This window comes from Berghia stephanieae, chromosome 2, assembly GCF_034508935.2.
Source record: "Berghia stephanieae isolate SIO BIC M18660-M18661 chromosome 2, UCSD_Bste_1.3, whole genome shotgun sequence".
NCBI classification, from domain to species: Eukaryota; Metazoa; Mollusca; class Gastropoda; order Nudibranchia; family Aeolidiidae; genus Berghia; species Berghia stephanieae.
Genome location: NC_088361.1, coordinates 58,803,062 through 58,818,061, shown reverse-complemented (window position 1 = coordinate 58,818,061; position 15,000 = coordinate 58,803,062). Strand labels below are relative to the sequence as shown.

At 36.9% G+C, this 15,000-nt stretch overlaps 1 protein-coding gene across 2 annotated transcripts in view; it reads left to right on the top strand.

Moving 5' to 3' along the window:
* Positions 1-3,949: 3,949 nt before the first annotated feature.
* The window catches only part of LOC144965232 (uncharacterized), a 199,191-nt gene continuing 188,140 nt past the window's right edge, over positions 3,950-15,000 (top strand). The window contains exon 1 of one of the 2 annotated variants that reach the window (XM_078900340.1): positions 3,950-4,385. The gene's annotated coding sequence lies outside the window, so the exon portion shown is untranslated. The remainder of the gene's footprint in view (positions 4,386-15,000) is intronic. The other variant, XM_078900342.1, reaches the window with a different exon arrangement.

Below are 15,000 nucleotides of genomic sequence, written 5' to 3'. Positions count from 1 at the left end.
CCACTTTTCCTCGAAGTGCCTTTTCTGAATAATATATTATTATGTAAGACCGTGAAATTGTAATTCATTCTCTTCATTGTTCTAAGGTGAGAGTGTCTCCTGTTTGCTCGATCCAATGCTTCTTTGTTAGTTACTTTCAAGTTTAACCAGTTATCTGACGTACTATGGAAAAACGCGTATTCAAAAATGTGACCTGAACACCTCGCAGGATCCTAGATTAGAGAAAGACTCTATGACTATGGGGGTACCGCACTAGTCCTAGTGCGGAAGGAGCCTAACGCATTCCCCCAATAGAAACTGTTTGTTGCAAATTTTATTTAGACCCCTATAGTGGTGATCAGTTCTTCCCGATGCCACGTAGCAAACAATAAATACATTTGTAGGCAGAACTAGATAGTGTGTATATTACGAGTATCTAAAAGAAATTGATAAAAATAAATGTGACATTTAGAAGACAATTAATTCAAATTTTGTAATTCTGATCATTTTGATATCAAATAAGCTTTTTAAGTATGACCTTTGACTCCTGACTTCTGGGCCTCTGGTTCGAGTCCTGCTTTGGGCACCGCAAAGTCGAGTCATAAGTTATTATGGTGTAAAATGAGTACCTAGCCTTATACAACGTTGTTTATGTCCACAAAAAAAAAAAAAAAAAAAAAAAAAAAAAAAAGGAACGGCACCTCAAAGGTATCATGTCTCGTCCGACACGTTAAATATTGCTGTTGGCTTGGTATCCTTTGTAGCCCGCTTTGATCACATTTGAGAGGATACTGCGCTATATAAAAACTCAAGTTTATGCTTTTTTGAATTCTTGTTCTATTCTAACCAGACATAATACTACGATGGACTAACTTTCTGATTGATTACCACCGTATTATTATCATGCATTTCATTGCATTTTGATTTTGGGATGGAATACTTGCTCGCTCACTGCTCTTCATACGTTGCTGATTTTAGTTATTTGCGTGTAATCTTTGACTTGAAAAATTCAATTAATTTGAATTTCCACGTCGCGTCAACTTGGATAAAATGCCCTGTCGTTTGTGACAGATCAATTCCGAGTTCCTAGTTGCTTCTGTCAATTCCTCGTCACGAACGGGTATTCAATGATTCATTAACCAGTTAACAGCTGTCGTGCTCTCTAGAAAAACTAATTTTGGCAACATTCTCAAACCTTGGACTTTGCGATGTCCCGCGAAGTCCCAGGTTTGAGAGTTTTTGGCAAGATGAAGATCATTTAAATCTATCGATATTTTAGGGACGAGTTTTCTGGCCAAATTTTTAAATACGAGTTTGCTCTAGAGCTCGGCAGTTAGCTGGTTAAAGTAGATACTCGTAGGTTTAAAATGTGGTGCGATGCTATCATAGTAATGTAAATAGGCAATAGGCTGAAGTTTAGATGATTGCTGGTTCCACATAGAGCCATGAAATTATTTTATTTTCTGATCAGACGGTTTTAACTGCTCTGATCCGACGTGTACTTCTTTGCAGGTTTGATAATCCACATTATTATGGGCTCATTGTAGTAATAGAGAGAGAAAAAACAAACAAACAACCCCCCCCCCCCAAAAAAAAAAAAACAAAAACAAAAAAAAAAAACAAAAAAAAACCAACAAAAACCCCAAAAACCCCAGAACATTCTTTTCTGTTTTTTTTTTTTTCTTTTCTTTAAAAACAAAATAAAACACCAGACGCTTATCAGACGGCGCCGTTGTGTTCAATGCACTGTCGGAATTGTATTACTGTCACTGATAAGGGAGAGATTTGTAAAGACAGGACTGATAATGCTTGATGGTATTTTGCCTAGTTGACAAAGAATGTTGATTACTTTCCTAGTGGAAATGCTGGAAATCATTTAATGACTTGACAATTTCACCCATCAATGTCGTTTAAAAGTCAACAAAAGACCTGGTTACATAACAATGCACCCAGTAGAACACTCGCTTCACAAGCAAAGGGACAAGATCGATTCCGGGTACAGTCAATCTTTTTTTTTCTGACCCCCAAGTCCACTCAGAAATGAATGGGTAGATTAAGTGGTCTGTTAGATCTGGCGGAAAGTAATTTGCGATAGACTAGCGTCATATCCAAAGTGTAGCACGCAATTGGTATTGTCCGTTTCACGCAACAGAAACCGGGATAAACACTGGCTCCATGACCTCATGGCTCTGAAGGACTAAGTATTTACACCGCAATACCGAGGACCAAGATATGTAAGGACGTGTTACGAAAGAAAGTACTGTTGTCCACCGAAAAACGGCGTTTCTACAATTTTTATGAAACTTGGAAAAATCAACAACACTTCATATCTTGTAATATTGAGCTTTTCTTTATGTGGTTTAAAAATCAGTGGAAATATATTAAAACAATTTGTGCTGCACTGTGTGTCCTTGCCTCTATTGCTTAGTGAATAGCGGTATAACTATAATACCTATAATTACTCCTCATTTGCCAGGACCAAGGAAAGGTTTTTGAAACAAAAAAATCTTAGACCATATTATACTTGGTCTTGCTCATGTGGCTCGTGCGGCTTTATGGTCTAGTAGTATGACAATCGCCTTCGGACTGTAGGTTCGAATCCCGCTCTGGCGGCGCAAAGATTATGCGGCCCATACAAGATCAAAATTGCTTGACACACACACATGTTTGATCAAATGTATTTGATAGCTTGGCATCTATCTATAAACGCTTAAACTTGTTTGTCAAACAGTAGTTTGTGCCAAGAGTTTGTAATGGACGGACAAACAGCGTAAGCTCTTGCATTAGCTTTGCAAAGAAAAACAAAACAGAAAAAAAACTGGACCGAAAATTGGTTGTTGTAGCGCTAAAAGTTTTGGTCATTCTGAATTATTATATTATGAGTTGCGATGTACGAGTAGATACCGAGCCCAACGATTTTCGAAATTTTTTTCGGATTAACGAAGATTCATTTCATAAATTTTTGGAGCTTGTGAGACTTCTTATAACAAAACAAGATACAAATATGCGTAATGCCATGATGTTGTATTTTTGCTCCAAACGTCCCTTCGTCTACGTGTTGTGTTAACTAAGGAAGTGTATACATATTTATATTTTTCTTATTTTGAGTCTTGATGCAGCACACTTATGCTTTTGCTATGAAGTAAATGTGATCTGAAATAATTAATAACAAGTGAAAATTGAAGAGCAATACGAGCTGTTTCGTCGCCGGCAGCTTGTGAAAAAATAATACTTGACTAACACATTTGATGAACCCCACTCAAGATCCAACTTGTGTGGCGGCTTGACGAAAAATATCAACAGAAATCAGATCCATCAAACATTTGACATCAAGCATTTTACCCATCAAATGTACCCATACACGATCAAATTTCATTAAATTTAAATTTGCCTGAGTCAAGCATGTGTGTCAAGCAAGTTTGATCGTGTATGGACCGCTTTAGTCGTTGGAAAAGTCTACTCACATTCTCCCTCCGTACATTGACTTAGCACACGACAGGAATGTTAAATGTCCAAAACATCCTTTCAGCTTTGTACAACAAATGCATTGAGGGGGTGAGTGAGGGTGGACTCTGATTAGTGTCAACGTGACCCGTCCAAAACCAGGCTGTATTATTTATTGATTGCTGGAGGCTGGGGAGATAATGGTAAATGAATAACAGTTTGCAATCATTTTAGATAAGACAGTTGTCTCGCCTGACCTCCTTCTCATGACAACCTGGCACATACCCAAAAAGAATGCCGGTCGCATGCAGCCACAAGTGTTAGCAAACATAATCTCTCCAGTACATATTATCATTAAGGTATAAACACACTTGCAAGATTCGCAACATTCAGCATGGAACTCTTTCATTCGACCAGATTCGGCTGACTAGCCAGCCATCGTCCTGTTTTGACCGAGAGGTTCTATGAATGCTTTCACGTTGGCCATGCTCGACTTCTCACTTGACTTGCTTTTCGTTCGTGTTTAGTCTGTGTTGAGCCACGAGCGACAGCGTTGTGTTTTCTGCCTGTGGTTTTCCCTCTCTCACTTTCACTCTACTCGCTACTTGCTTTCATTCTGAATTCAACGAATCCGAGTTCAAGCCGGTGTTGAGCGTGAGGAACTATCGTATAAATTATAATTTTCTCAAGTTTTAAGTTGTGTATCAGCTCAGCAGTTCAAAAGCGTGTTAACTTAAATACATCTCTTGATATATTCTTTACATTTCTTTGTTCAGTCCGGTGAAGGAGTTAAATTCGACTCACTACGCAAAGATTGGATCAAAATTGTTTCAGTTTTTTGCTCGATTAATAAAGTCACGTAGTTTGAAAACAGTTGTTTGATGTACGATTTTGGAAGATTAATACAAATGAAGGATATATAATTCAAATATTTTGGATGTGAGTGCTTTCATTGTTTCTAGGTAAGTTTTGATTTTATTATAGCATCAATAACTATCCTCCTCCTCCTCCTCCTCCTCCTCCTCCTCGTCCTTCTTCCTCTTCTGTTCCATCACCACAATCACCTCCCCTACCCCTTCCTTCGTCTCCCCTCCATCTCCTCTTCCAACTCCTCCACCGCCTAATAATCTTCATTTTCCTCTTTTTATCTTCCGCCAGTCTTCTCTCCTAATCCTTTACCTTCTTTTCATCCTCCCCCTCCTTTTTTCTTCCTCTTTTTCTTTCTCCTCCTCTTCCGCCTCCTCCTATTTCTTCTCCTTTTCCTCTTCTTTCTCATTCTCCTCATTGCTCGTCTTCTCTTCTCCTTCCCCTGTCATAATCATAGCCATCATCATCATCATCGTCATCATCATCATCATCATCATCATCATCATCTTCCTGTTCACCTCGTACCAATGACATCTATATACACAATAATCGGCCTATCGGGGTTTTGAGTTACCGTCCGTTTGTAAGTGTCATAATGTATTAGATACAAAATTATACAATTGGAATGGTTCAAATCGCTCGCGCGCCCGCACACAAACACACACACACACACACACACACACACACACACACACACACACCTATGCAGAGGACTTTTTGAGGTCTGGATCTTTCATCAACATATCACACAATAATCATAATTTGCTCGACCCAGATAAGGAAAATAAAAGCGTGGTACAGTTACTCATATCTCTTTTACAAAACAATTTCTGTATTAGTATTATCTTGCCGGTATTGTCGACGAATGTCCGCACCCGAAACAATCATTGTTTGCGTTTTGATTATTAGATTTGCAGCCTATTTTACCATTGATCTGGTTATGCAACTGTGTCATGGTTCAATTAGACTCCTTGTGGGCCGATATTCATTTATTTTTTAAAAAGTTGTTATCAAAATGTAGACCTGCCTACTTGAAAATTAAAAAATTCGTAATTTTTAGGACATAAAAATAATGGTCGCGAAAGTTATCTTTATAGATGAACATTTCACCCGCACATTGATTAAATAACACATCAAAATCCTTTAAATTGTATAATAGTTTGGCATCAACTTTAAGTTTCAATACGTTTTAAGACCGATTTGAGACGATGGGTAATATATGATGTTCAACTGGAGTTTCATTTATCAAACCTGGGCCATCTATCCAGCATTGCTTTTTTTTTTTGCCGATAATTAAAAAAAAATAACAATTCTCAACATTGACTTTCCATCAAACCAACTTGAGCATTTGTATAGAGTTTTAATGACTTTGAGATGCTCATGAAGTTCTGAAAATAGTAGGCAGGTCTGAACAAAAGGCGTCGGATAAAATACATTTGACTCGTGTGTAGATATGAACCAGTTAACTTCCGCACTCTGGAAAGACGCGGAGTCCCAGGTTTAAGTTTTTTTTCCAATATGATGGTCATTTAAATTGATCGATATTTGAAACATGAGTTATCTGGCCAAATGTTTAAACACGTCTATTCCATAGTACGGCAGTTAATTGGTTAAATAAAGATCACGTGATTGCAGCCACACCTACTCGAAGACACGATTTCATTTATAATACTTTGGTTGACTTATCATTGGTTATTTGTTTTAGGCGAACAGCATTGTAGTCTGCCTTCAAATACATTTAGGCAAATTATTTGGCAATGTTGTTGGGACGATTCCGACAGGTACTTATTTACAAGTCTAATAGCCTCTAATCTCGGTCTCGGTCTCATTGCTGTCATTGAAACACTCTCAAACCAGCTCATAATAATACTCCATCACAACAATGTTAAAACAAGACCTGCAAATGTTATATGCATGTAGGAACATACGGATTCAGATGAGAGACTAACAGTAATAGGGACAATAGTTTCGTTATGGTTCTCAAAATCATCTTTCACCATGCGCGTGTGTTTGAAATCTTATTTGGAAATGAAATATTCTGAATTGGAGGACCAGAACTCTTAAACAGCGGTACTAACCATTATACTGCTTTCGCAAAATTGTTTTGGTCTATTATAATCAATTACCCACGGATTTAGAGGGGCTTCTGGCGCAAAACGTTGGTTATAACAACGGCGTGCCTAATTGATGAAATACAGTCAAGTAAACTACTCACCAGTTGTTTCCGCCAAAATAATTATAACCAACGCGCACAATTATATTATCTAACCTTTAAGGTTCACAGATTATTTGAGAGATACCTGATTGAGGACATCACCTCTCTGGCGGGTTTTTAAAACATCAACAATGAGATGAGTGGCGTCAAATTCATTCATTTTGTTAGATGCAATGTAGCTGCATTTAATTGCTGGGATTCTGATTTTATGAGAAACATGGAAATCTAATGAAAGCGTCATGTGACATGATAATGTCAGAATTTCAGATATCAGTTTTGGCCCAAACAATCACTTTGTGACTTTTCTGTTCTTTATTTATTTATTTTTTTTTTTTGGTAAAACACTGGGCTATTCATGACGCAATTCGATTATTGTTGTGAATTCAGTATACCACACTCAGTCAAGCATTCCTTCACATATAGCTACCTTGGTTTGTGATGTATGACGTTCAAATTTAGCATTATTAAGGTACAAGGATAAAACCATAACGTAACTACCATGGATAAAACCCATCCTCTGGTTTTTCCTAAATATTTAATCTAAGCAACTGCTACGTTTTATCTGATGCCCAGTATATATATATATATATATATATATATATAAAATATATATATATATATATATATATATATATATATATTATATATAATATATATAATTATTGTTTACTTCTACAGTACTGTTTCACGCCACGAGGGCAATCTACGGGAAGTGTGTGTAATCGTTATTGTTGTTTATGATTGTATGTTATTTCATACTTCCTGTGATGTTTTGGTGTCGATTCGAGATTATTATGATGGTTTGGAGTTGAAGACACAGAAATAAACACCTTCTCTATATTTATATATATTTACCGCTCCTTTAACATTAAAGTCGAGCACTTTTATTTCTTGATTTTTATTTTATAACTTCATATATATATATATATATATGTGTGTGTGTGTGTGTGTGTGTGTGTGTGTGTGTATGAATTGATTAATTATTTGTCACGTATTCCTGCTTATTTTAAGGTATGTCAAAGCAGTCGCCTTTGCATTTGAGCCCAACACAAAGCCAGAGATAATGAATCGATATTTCAAGATGATTAGCCAGTTACGCCAATAGCTTTACAATGACACATAACAATTAGGTAACGGCAACCTGTAGATGTCCCTCCTTTGCAAGACCATATACAGCATTTCAAGGTATTAAATTAAATCGATGGATCAATGCCGACGTGTATATATTTGCAGGTCTGATCACCCAAATTGTTATTGTCTCATTGTTGTAATGGAAATACTCTCAAAACAAAGCAGAATGTCCTCCATTACAACAATGTTAAAACTCGCCCATAATTGCGTCCTGTTATCAGATCTGCAAATATGCTCACTTTGATCAATGCCACATCAAGTATAATAAAATACAAACAAGTCAATCGAGATAACACTCTTGTTCCTCCATTTCTTGTTTACAGTTTATATATATTTTTCTCACATCTAGACTACACTTCTTTTGCCACGACCAAAAAGTGCTCATTGAATGTGTCTTAAGCCGGGTTCGATTTACACTACTCTTTTCCTAGCATCAGCTCTTATCGTATGACTAAACACACAGATTTAGTAATAAATATATAATAATAAATGACATTTGTACAGCGCCATACCCCGGTTTCAACAGGCGCATTACATTCTTAAGATAAATAAAGAAATACTCTGAAAAAAAAAAGCATAACAAGATAAATGAAGGAACGAGATAAGGTTTGAAAGAAAGTTATTCTAACGCTGATGGAATAAATAAAGAAGTATAATTATCTCCGGTGATAAAGTTTTATGACTTTACAATTTGGTCGATTTCCCAACAGGAAGCTCACACATTATCTCAAGGAGGGGGTTGAATGGGAGGGCTGGTTCCGGATGAGTTCTAGTTTCAAAGTTTTTATCTACATCTTTTTAAAAACACCTTGGGATTTTTATTAGATAGTGCGTTCTCCGCTTTTAAAGTCCATTTGTGATACGATTAGATGGTTTGTAAAAAAAAAAACAATCAAAAACAACAACACTAACAACAGCGACAACAACAATAATAACAACAACAACAACAACATAGACTGAGACTAAGGGAGACAGACACTCCTCCCCCAACACACACACACACACACACACACACATATGTATATAAATAAATATATATATATATTTATATATATATATATATATATATATATATATATATATATATATATATATATATATATATATATATATATATATATATAGAGAGAGAGAGAGAGAGAGAGAGAGAGAGAGAGTGAAGGATGTTTTCCGCAAGGTTTCGAATCGTGACCATCCAAGACATATGACTTCCCACTGACTCCGGCTATCGTTTTCCCCACCAGCTGTTAATTTTATTGCTGGCTTTAAGAAGACTAGCTAAAGGACAATCTGCAGTCTCAAATCATAATGATTTTCAACTCTTGTTTATGACTTAGGCCATAAATTGTATTAAATTATCGCATTGGCCCCTCAATGTTTCAACGGACGTAAATATTGTGCCGCTTTGATGCATTGTTTTAATCAGTTAACTGCCGTACTCTGAAAAGACACGTATGAAAAAAATTGCCCAGAAAAATCTACCTTCAAATATCGATTGATTTAAATGACCCTCATCTTGGGGAAAAAAAAAATTTAAAACCATAACACATTCTCATTTTCAGACCTTAAAACTTGGAAAATAGATCATAATAAATTATTCGTAGGAATTAAATTATTAAAAAAAAAATAATCAACAAATCATATAGCCTTCGCTTTAAATTTTTCGCCGAGCAAATCTTGATAGGATTTAAACGTTTCAAGGATATAAAAGACACATGGGATTTATTATGGCGTAAACGTGAAGATAAAAGAATTTATCTCATGTGTTGTATTATGACTCAGACAACAGATTCATTGCGTGAATTTCATTGTGCCAAATCTGTGTGTAAACAGAGAAGTATTGGTGTGTTGGTGTGTGACGACCAGGAAACTCGTTGCATACAACTGGAACAATCTTCTTAGAATCCCTCCCTGGTACAATATGTGACCTATCGTTTCAGTTTGGTATAATGTTGGAGTGAGCTAGAGGGCGGCTATGTGGTCTAGTGGTATGCATGGCACTCGCCTTCGAACCCGAAGGTCCAGGGTTTGAGTCCCACCGAGAACGGCGCATAGTTGAGTCCTTTGAAAAGGCTCTTTACTCACATCCTCTCATCGTATTCAGTTCTTAAACGAGTACCTGGCCGTTAACAGCGTTATCTGTTCTCGAATAAAATTATGATATATTCTACCAGGCGTGTTATTGCAGCAAGAGATCTCCTTGTAAAGCGCTTTGAGCACATTTAGTGGATATTGCGTTGCATAAAACGTTTAGGTTTAGGGTCTATTATCATTTAAAATATTCTATAACATGCAAAGACCAGTCAATGGTATCAGTGTTAGTATGGCTTTGTGGTCTTGAGGGGTGGCACTCGCCTTCTTACCTAAAAATTCTTGGTTCGAGACCCGCTGTGAGCGGCGCAAAGTTGAGTCCGTTAAGATGGCTCTATACTCAAATTCTGTCACCGACCTTATGTGTAAAATGAGTACCGGGCCTGTAACAGCGTTGTCTCTGCGGAATAACAAAATAATTGTAATAGTGCCTTAGTGGCGTCATCACCTCTCCTACGTGTAAACTGTTGCTGCTGGCTTGGGACCTTCTGTAAAGGGATCAGAGGACATTTATTTAATAAATATTATGTTATAAACTCATTTTTTCCAGTTGTTATGACTAATATGAGGCGTGATGGTCTTGTGGGTAAGACATTGAACTTACTTCCAGAAGACTTGGGTTCGAGCTTGACTGTCGGCATTTCGTTTTTTCTTTGAACAAGAAACTGCCTCTATCGTTCACTCCCGTTTTACAGTAGTTAATGGACAACTGGCATGCTTAGAAAACTGAACATTGCACGCAATTGAACGTGTCTTGTCTTCTTAGAACGAAAGTACTATTTACGTCTCAAGATAACTAAACCTGTCCCTTTTTATCATCGTTATAATGTTTTCTAATGTTTCCGTTTCTACCCGTACCCACTGTAGCATAATATTGATGCTATGATTTTAGATAAAATACTCAGTCATCCGCCAGCCGGATATAACGTACCAAGACACAATCATGTGTAACATTGAACGTTCATGGTTGGATTAATATAATTTAGTAAGAATTAATCGTTGAAATGGATTTCTGAAGACAAAACCAAAGAGCAGAGTGGCGTCAATTCCGTACCATCTATACAAAGTTGCTTCTTCCCAAAAACTGAAGACCGAAAAAATGTGTTTGATATTGTGCTGGACAACACAGAAAAAAAGGTGAAATAACAGAAATCCTCTCAAAACATCTGACTTCTTGAAATGGGGCAGGTCGACAAGTACTCGTTTGAAGGTCAGATAACCGATGGGAATACTCTCAAACCAACGCAAAATAATATTGTCCTTTACAACCATGTTAAAACAAGCCCATAATTGCTTGGTTATGGGTTATCAGACCTGCACACATGTGCACCTCGAGGCAGGCTGATTCTTTGATGTAGTAGAACTTGTGTCATGTCATGTCAACCTCTTTTCTCAACTCACGTCTTCTTTGGCCTAGTTTTCTTGAGATAATACACAAGACAAGATTTTATTTCGTACAGGTGGAACGAAATTGACGTTACTCAGCTGTTTGTCATTATTTTTTGACAGCCATTTAAATGATTAGTTATCACTAAATTCTACCAATCAGACTATAAACGTTCTAGGTTACTCATAATTTTGTGTGTGTTTGTGTGTGTGTGTGTGTTGGTACGTTATATCCTGTTGACGGATGTTGTGTGAATTTTAACTGACGCATAGCATCAATGGAAAGTCATCTAGAATTGGAAAATAATATTTGAAATTATATATGTGACCCATCACCTAGTACGGGGATATGTCGGGATGATTCCGATGTTAAAGATCTGATATAGAATAAAAATAGAGGACTTGGGTAAGACAGACGTATTATAACGATGATAAAAAGGGACAGGCTTAGTTACCTTGAGACATAGAATGAGTATAGTTCGTTATAATAGGGCAAGACACGGAAAGTCGCGTGTAATTTTGCTTGGGATGCTTTCTTGGGGAGTTTGAATGGAAGGTCTTAAAGTGGTAAAAAAACCCCCAAAAACTTACAATTCAGAAAAAGTGTGGAGCGGGCACTAGCTTGTATCAATAATGATGAGAAAAATAGGGTATGGAGATGTGCCAGATGAAAACAGAGAATAAAAAGTCACTGGGTAAGTGTCAAACTCAGGATTCAGAGAGAGAGAGAGAGAGAGAGAGAGAGAGAGAGAGAGAGAGAGAGAGAGAGAGAGAGAGAGAGAGAGAGAGAGAGAGAGAGAGAGAGAGAGAGCGGCGAGCAGTCTCACAACCGACTAAGCTATCCAGCCACTGGATAGCCCAGTCGATTGTGCGACCGCTCTCTCTCTCTCTCTCTCTCTCTCTCTCTCTCTCCCTCTCTCTCTCTCTCTCTCTCTCTCTCTCTCTCTCTGAGTGGTGTCAATTGGATCCTGTGTTTTGCATTTACCCCGTGACTTTTTATTCTCTGTTTTCATCTGGCACTTCTCCATACCATATTTTTCTCTTAAAAAATAGCATTTCACATTACCTGTCATTTTGGCTGTAAAATCCTTTAATTTAAACATTTAGTTCACCCGGACATAAGACCGATTTGAGACGATGGGTCATATATGATGTTCAACTGGAGTTTCATTTATCAAACCTGGGTCATCTATCCAGCATTGCTTTTTTTTGCCGATAATTAAAAAAAACCCAACATTTCTAAACATTGACTTTCCATCAAACCAATTTGAACATTTGTATTGAGCCATATCCAATAAACGTGCTCAAATCGCTTAACAAGGTACCTAGCCAACAGCAACATTTAACATGTAGGACGAGACATAGCGCATATAAGGCGATGTTGCATTTATTTTTTTCGAAAGAGACAACGCTGTTAACGACCAGGTACTCATTTTACACCTTAGTGTAGTGAGCGAGAGAATGTGAGCAAAGATTCTTTTTCAAGGACATCTATCACAGCGGGACTCGAACACTGGACCTTCCGATCCGAGCTTCTTTCTTCATTAACCAATCAACTACCGTTCTCAGGAAATAACGTATTTAATAATTTGTCCAGAAAACTCGGTTTTCCAGAGCACGGCAGTTAACTGGTTAATTCCTATGGTGATTTGTGGATCACATGACTGAGTCACATGACTAGTAGCGTATCGTAATAATGATCTACCCATTTGAGTAAATTGAGCCTTGATGTTTCGGCATTTATGTTTAAAAAATATTAAAGAAAAAAAAAGAAAATGAAAAAAAAAAACCCCGTTAGAACACAATAATAAAAATAAAACAATTGACCTTCAACCGCTTTTATGTTGTTTTTTTTTTTTTTTATCACCCAGGGGATCGAGTATTTAAATACTCTCCCCATTCGTCATCAATTCATGTGGTGATTTGTGGATAATACACCTCGATTCGGGTAAATTGTAGCAGTTTAAAACACTCGCCCCTCCTAGAATCAATTTTGTCTACAATTATTTACAGTAATTACACGCCACCGCCAGCGAGCTCGGGTAATAATTACATTCCCCATTGTTATCCTTCAAGTGATGAGGAGAACTGATGGTAAGTTACAAACTCGTCTTCGGGTAAAAGCCATAGGAAATACTTTCGACGGGCACCATAATCATGATTTTAAATTAAGAAATTAAGGAGCTGGCACCGGTGTAAGATAACGAACTGAACAAGATTGACTGGGGATCGGACCTCAGACCTATTCTGATTACCGGTAATCAGAAGGTCGGGAGGTTCGATCCCCAGTCGAGGCCGACTGATTTTTTGGGATGTATTTTTCTTCTTGTATTTTCCTTTCTTGCTTTGTCTGACACCTTTCATACACACTTGTTCAGTTCTTAATCACGATTTTAAATTAAATCGCAAACGCTTCCATTTACGGAATATCCTCTTGATTTAAATTGAAATAAGAGTTGTCGGGTTCTTCTACATTTACATTGTTTTAAAATAAAATTCTATTTTTATTTTTTGTTTATGGCTGTAAACCCTACCTACCACGATAGTTTGTGATTTTCATCATAATGCATGCATGATAGTGCTTCCATTAAAAAAAATGACACCGTGACAACACAAGGTCTACATTATTGCCCATATTTAGACAAGCCTATTTGGGTTTCATTAGATTCAATTTTAATAAATCTAGATAGCACATTTTGACGAAGAAGGTTTTTCAGACAGGCGTTTTCTATAATTAATTGATTAGTCACAATGACACGCTAATAATTTTATGTAGTGAATGGGCAAAATGATTTTACCACATCTCCCTGTCTTGCCTTGAGGAATTTAAATTGTATAATCAATATAAAAGCCTATTGGAATCGACCCAGAACCGAGTCTCAATACATTATTGATAAGCTCTAAGAATTAAAAAAAAATATATAGGGATCCTTATAGAGCAGTAAAGTTAGGTGCCCCAAACGTAAACAATAACAAGTTGCTAGTGATTTCCGTTAGGGACCGGAATAATTTACGCACAATATAGGTCTCCCAATTTTGTAGTTTGAGTTGTAGGCAATACACTTTCAGTATTGAAAATATGTTTACATAAAATCTAACAGTTGCAGAAATAATAATATAAGGCTAAATTATTATGAAAATCAGGCTCCGAATAATTCTCGTTTTGTTCACACCAGCGCAATAATTTGCTCTGGTCTAAAAATAGATAGACTGTAACTTTTGATAAATTTTAGAAAATTTTACCTTTTGTTCCATAAAATATCCATATCTAGACATTATTTGATGCATGATCGAGTATTTATGAATATGTGTTTCTTTTGCCACCTAACAGCCAAATTTTAAAGGTTATTTTTTTCTATTATTTACATTGGAACGTGAGCTGTCAAGACAGGAACATGTGGTTTGCCACGTGCTTCTCGACCTTTTTTACGTTTGGGGCACCTAACTTTACTGCTCTATAGCCCAGTAAAAGAGCTCGCACATCACGAGCAAATAAGCGGGTATCGAATCCGGACGTAGTCGATACTTTTTGTTGTTGTCGACACCCATGTCCACTTAACTGTGATTGGGTAGCTGGGGTATGTTGGATCCAAAAAAAAAAAATTAATGAGTATTCATATAGAGCAATATCCACTAAAGGTGCTCAAAGCGCTTTACAAGGGGTCTCTAGCCAACAGCAACTTTTAAGTATAGGACAAGGTGTGATACCTGTTGGGCAATGTTACAATAACAATCTGGCGAAGAAGACTATGTGATAGCCGAAGGAAAGTTTGTGATTTATCTTACATTGACATTTTATACACAGAAAAATCTGACCTCAGGGTTATTTGATTTTACTCAGATAATTTTCTTTTTATTGCTTATTGATGTTGTTTGTGCATTGTCGT